This window comes from Salvelinus namaycush, chromosome 8 (assembly GCF_016432855.1).
Source record: "Salvelinus namaycush isolate Seneca chromosome 8, SaNama_1.0, whole genome shotgun sequence".
NCBI lineage: Eukaryota > Metazoa > Chordata > Actinopteri > Salmoniformes > Salmonidae > Salvelinus > Salvelinus namaycush.
In genome coordinates this window covers 6,352,868-6,358,867 of record NC_052314.1, presented here as the reverse complement: position 1 = coordinate 6,358,867, position 6,000 = coordinate 6,352,868, and positions in this window count along the sequence as shown.

The window sequence follows — 6,000 nt, the reverse complement described above, 5'->3', positions numbered from 1 at the left end:
TAACTATAATCCACACAATAATAAAAATGTCCTATTGCTGCAGGATTATTTTCATGCTGTGAGAAACTGGGCAAATTAAGATCCTAAACCTGTAGAGACATCACATTCCCGTGACATAAACTTTCCCTCCACTCTATAGCACCCTCCCTCTCTCGGGGTCTCAGGGGAGGGTTCATCTCCCTGGACACCATGTCTGTCAGCCCCACAGGGCCAATGGGTTGTATAAACCCAGACACAGCGGCTACGCCTTCCTTTGATGTCAACCAACGAGACCAGAAATGTGTATTCTGTGCCTCGAGGGCAAAGCCTTCCCACAAAACCAGTGTTAACCATCATGCATCACTGGAGCTCCTGCATGTCTGCATATTCTACCACCGCTCTCCACTCTCAGACTTCTCAGTCTCTGTTCACACTTTATGTAGTGTCATCTAGTATGGAAAGGAGGCAACAATGGCTCTCCCGACTGAAGAGTGAATTCGGCAACAGCCCCTTGGTCTCCAACGTGGCTTTCGGCTTCATCCTGATGGGCTTGGAGAAGCTGGTTGAGCTGGAGTTCGAGTGTCCGTGCGACCCCAAATGGAACGGGCTATTTTCTTCCGCCTTCTTCGTCATTCCTGCTATCATGGCCTTCATGCTGATGCTAATCATCCAGGACTGCAGGTACGACCTGAGCGGCTGCCCCAGGACAGTGTCCATCTCCAGCCTGGTTCCGCCCATCGTCTGGCTGATCCTGCTCTTCCTGGACGGACAGTACTTTGCGTGTGCGCTAACAGACTGGAACGGCAGGTTTGTGATTGTTGACAAGGCGGCTCCTCAGAAGTGGTGTGAGCCGCCGCATGACGACGGCACGCTGCAGGATCTCATGGTGCACTCTCAGGAATTATTTGTGGAGTCTCAGGTGAGGAAAACACACTGGGATCAGTTTCCCGGATGAGGATTATGCCTTGTCCTGGACTAAAACACACTATCAATGGAAATGTTTCAATGAGAATTATTTTTAATCCAGGACTATGCTTAATCTGGATCTGGGAAACCGGCCCCTGATTTTTATTGTCGGTGTCTGTGCCATTAAGAAAAGTCAAGTGTATCATAAACTCAAAACAAGTGTTCATGATGAACAGCTCTTTTTTTGGTAATGTGTGTGTATACTGAACCTGCTTATTCTTCCTTGACCCTTGTACATGTGGGATGGTAGGTAGCATAGAGGTGGGCCAGACAACTGGAGGTTTGCCGGTTCGAATCCCAGGTCCAACGGGAAACATTTCCTATATACTGTTTCCTGACATTGTGCCCATGAGCTATGCACTTAGGCATTGCTCCAGGGTTGCTGCACTGCGGTTGACCCTGTGCTTTCATCCTATCAGGGTGTGTGTCTTGGTTTTCCTGGAGGGGGTTGACTTGTAACCAAGAAAATGCATTTCTGTTTTCCAAGTAGCACACGGGATACAAACCCGGGTTCCCACGGGAGCAACCAACGTCTTAGACCAATAGGAAATTCACTATTGGTCACTGGGCAGACACTGGTTTTGAAGTTCGCAGGCAGAGTTACCTCATCACGTGACCATTAAAAATAAAAAAAATGAACTAGGCAGGTCAGTAAAGAACAAATTCTTATTTACAATGACGGCCTACCCTGGCAAAGCTAGGACAATTGTCCACCACGCTATGGGACTCCCAATCACGGCTAGTTGTGATTCAGCCTGGATTCGAACCAGGGAGTCTGTAGTGACACCTCTAGCACTGAGATAGCAGTGCCTTAGACCGCTACGCCACTTGGGAGCCCCATGACTGACTCATGTCCACTACATCCACAATGTATTTTCTTCTAATGAAGTCTTCTTCTTCTTCTAGGTTATTGGTATTGCTCTGTTGATATTCATCTGTGTGGGACTCATAGTGTACGTGATCAGAGAGAGCTGCCAGCAGGAAGAGGAACTCCAGGAAGTCAACAACACTTACGAGATGTATGAGATGACATGACTTCGACAACATCATTAAGCCAAAACCTGTTTTTTGAAGCTATGGGAGAGAATTCATAATGTTTTCTCTACAAATGCCTCAAGACTGCAAGACCTTGTCTCTCCAGCAACTTCTAAAGGGAAGGGAACACTGCCGGTACCTCCCTCTTCAACCAAGGTGCATGAACAGAGGTGCAAACAGAGGAGAGGAGGAAATTCACCAACTCTTGGCGATAGAAATGCTTGTTCTTATTAAAACCAACATGTTTTGGCCTGTAGCCTTCTTCAGGGCCCAGTGACTTTTACCTTTCCTGCAAACTGTACATGAATGTTATACCTTTGGAAATTATACTTTTCTGATGAACAGTTTTTTAAAGTAGTGGGGGGGGGGGGGGGGTTTGTTGGTCTATCTGCGCTTTAGAAATGTTCTCTGTAGGTGTCAAAATGTGTCCCAATTTTGTAAATATTAAAATGTGTTAAGGTATGGTCACGTTTGTATGTAAGGTACTTATAGCAACTAATAAAATCATTTTTTCCAAATTCTTTGAGAGATTTGGTCAGGTTGCGTTGACATCAAATAGCCCAGCTATCATTTATACTAAACAATCAAATAGGAGCTTTTACATACATTGGTACAAATTATGTGTTTATTCCATTAAGTGACGTCTGTCCCTCTCTTTGCCAAACAGCAGATGGACTCACACACACTATCTGGCACACCTTCTGAGACCCAGCAGGAGATGTGGACACAGACAGATAGCGGACAGAAATATCGACTCCCGGTTTTAACCCCCCAACCCTGGTTACTGGGCTGTCTATGTGTCACCTCTTGTCTTGAGCTTTGGTTACATTGTGGACATTCTCAGACCAGGACAAGAGTACAAAGTAACCAAGGCCATTTTCCTTTTGCGTGAGTTAGTCCCTGTTTTCAGTGCATTATGACGATTTAGCAGGTTATCATTGGTCCCCAGCACACAATATCCGGTGCTGTGAGAGTCAAAGGTCAGGGAGTACCTCGTTACGCAGTTTCTGATTGGTTTAGACAGATCTGGGACCAGGCTACGTACTATTCTAAAAATATATATATATATTTAACATCAACATAATAACAAAGTAACTTACAAAGGAAGAGGAAGTACACCAAGCTTTCCACCCTCCGGGTAAAAGTGGGCCCATTACTTCTGAAGCAGCCATAAGGTTTCAATGATCCTCGCAGCAGAAGATAACTTCCTATTTACAGTGACAGAATGTCGGCCAATCATGATTGATACAATGAATGAGGTCATCATGACATTTTCCCTCTCTATGTCACTGTCTGTCTCGAGTATACTGCATTAGAATTTTTTTTAAATCCATATGTTCAAGAAAATTGAGAATGACGCATTATATAGAAAAATATATATTTTGATATTGATAAAATATTAATTTTATGGATAAAATATGAATGGTATTGATCATTTGCTGATTGATCAATGAATATATTCATATTCATATCTCAAAACATGACTTAATCACTTCACTTTAATCCTACAAAACGCAAAACCCATCTGACATCTGCCAGCCAAGCCAGGGTTACGAGCAACACCCACATCAGCAGAGTCGCTTTCATATCAACCGAAGTGGGACACAATCCAGGACATTTTATGGGAGTTTGTCCTCAGGTGACAAGCTCCTTTATGTCACTTAACAAAGTCGATCCAGAACACTGCCTTGTCCAGCGGTTTAATGGCTTGGCCTCTGTGTAGTCTAGGCAACCTCTGCATGACAACCACTTCTCTGTCCACAGTGACGATGTCAACCATCTTAGCTGCTCCCCTCACCTAAACCTTGGAGAGGTTGTCGGGCGGGTCAAAGACGAGAATGAGGCCGATAAGGAGGACGCCATGGTAGATGGCCTCCTGGACTTTGTTGGTTCCTCAGTGGGCTACGAAGGCCCGGGTCTTGGGGTGTCTCAAGAGGTCCTTCTGGAGGAGTCAGTCCACCAGGCTGGTGTTGTTACTCATGGAGTCCACCAGGCGGGTGTTGTTACTCAAGGAGTCCACCAGGCGGGTGTTGTTACTCAAGGAGTCCACCAGGCCGGTGTTGTTACTCAAGGAATCCACCAGGCCGGTGTTGTTACTCAAGGAGTCCACCAGGCCGGTGTTGTTACTCAAGGAGTCCACCAGGCCGGTGTTGTTACACAAGGAGTTCACCAAGCGGGTGTTGTTACTCAAGGAGTTCACCAGGCGGGTGTTGTTACTCAAGGAATCCACGAGGCTGGTGTTGTTACTCATGGAGTCCACCAGGCGGGTGTTGTTACTCAAGGAGTTCACCAGGCCGGTGTTGTTACTCAAGGAATCCACCAGGCCGGTGTTGTTACTCAAGGAGTTCACCAGGCCGGTGTTGTTACTCAAGGAGTTCACCAGGCCGGTGTTGTTACTCATGGAGTCCACCAGGCCGGTGTTGTTACTCAAGGAGTCCACCAGGCCGGTGTTGTTACTCAAGGAGTTCACCAGGCGGGTGTTGTTACTCAAGGAGTCCACCAGGCTGGTGTTGTTACTCAAGGAGTTCACCAGGCGGGTGTTGTTACTCAAGGAGTCCACCAGGCTGGTGTTGTTACACAAGGAGTCCACCAGGCCGGTGTTGTTACTCAAGGAGTCCACCAGGCCGGTGTTGTTACTCAAGGAGTCCACCAGGCCGGTGTTGTTACTCAAGGAGTCCACCAGGCGGGTGTTGTTACACAAGGAGTCCACCAGGCCGGTGTTGTTACTCAAGGAGTCCACCAGGCGGGTGTTGTTACTCAAGGTGTTCACCAGGCGGGTGTTGTTACTCAAGGTGGAGGGTCGCTGTCCGGTATACATAAACCACAATGAAAATGCATGTAGACTTTTGTTTTTAATTCAATGGGCCCAGACACAGATAAAGCCTGGTCCTGAACCAAAAAGCACGCTCAATGGAGATTAACCATTGAAATAGTTTTTTTAGTCCAGGCATAATCCGTGTTCGGTAACGTTTATTTACAATTTGTCCAAAAGATTCATTCATTCATCCTTCAAGGATCCATCCATCCGTCCATACCTCCAGATGACTTTCTAAGGTCCCCAGAGTCATCATGGGTATGAATCATGGGTTTCTATGAATATTTGAAACCTAACAATTCTATCCTTACTTGGGGGTGGCAGGTAGCCTTGTGTTTAGAGTGTTTGACTTGCAACCTAAAGGTTGCAAGATCAAATCCCCGAGCTGACAAGGTAAACATCTGTCATTCTGCCCCTGAACAAGGCAGTTAACCCACTGTTTCTAGGCCGTCATTGAAAATAAGAATTTGTTCTTAACTGACTTACCTAGTTAAATAAAATAAATCATGACCAAAGTCTGAACAAAGTCCTCCAGGTCCTGTGGAAGAGGAACCCACCCATATTCGGCATGAGTCAGATATCTGCTTCCTGGAAGGCGGTGTTGTAATCGACGTCAGGGCTGATGTAACGCTGGACCACCGGTTTGTACCAGGTTCTGTGATAAATGCCATGGAGTACAGTGCCTTCAGAAAGTATTCACGCCCATTAACTTTTTCTACATTTTGTTGTTGGAGATGTGTCACTGGCCTACACACAATACCCCATAATATAAAAGTGTTTTATTTTTTTACAAATTAATGAAAAGCTGAAATGTCTTGGGTCAATAAGTATTCAACCCCGTTGTTATTTTTATTTATTTAACCTTTATTTAACTAGGCAAGTCAGTTAAGAACAAATTCTTATTTACAATGATGGCCTACCAAAAGGCAAAAGACCTCCTGCGGGGACGGGGGCTGGGATAAAACATTTAAAATAACATAAATATAGGACAAAACACACATCACAACAAGAAAGACAACACAACACTACATAAAGAGAGACCTAAGACAACAACATAGCAAGGCAGCAACACATGACAGCACAGCATGGTAGTAACACAACATGACAACAACATGGTAGCAACACAAAACATGGTACAAACATTATTGGGTAAGCCTAAATAAGTTCAGGAGTAAACATTTGCTTAACAAGTCACATAATAAGTT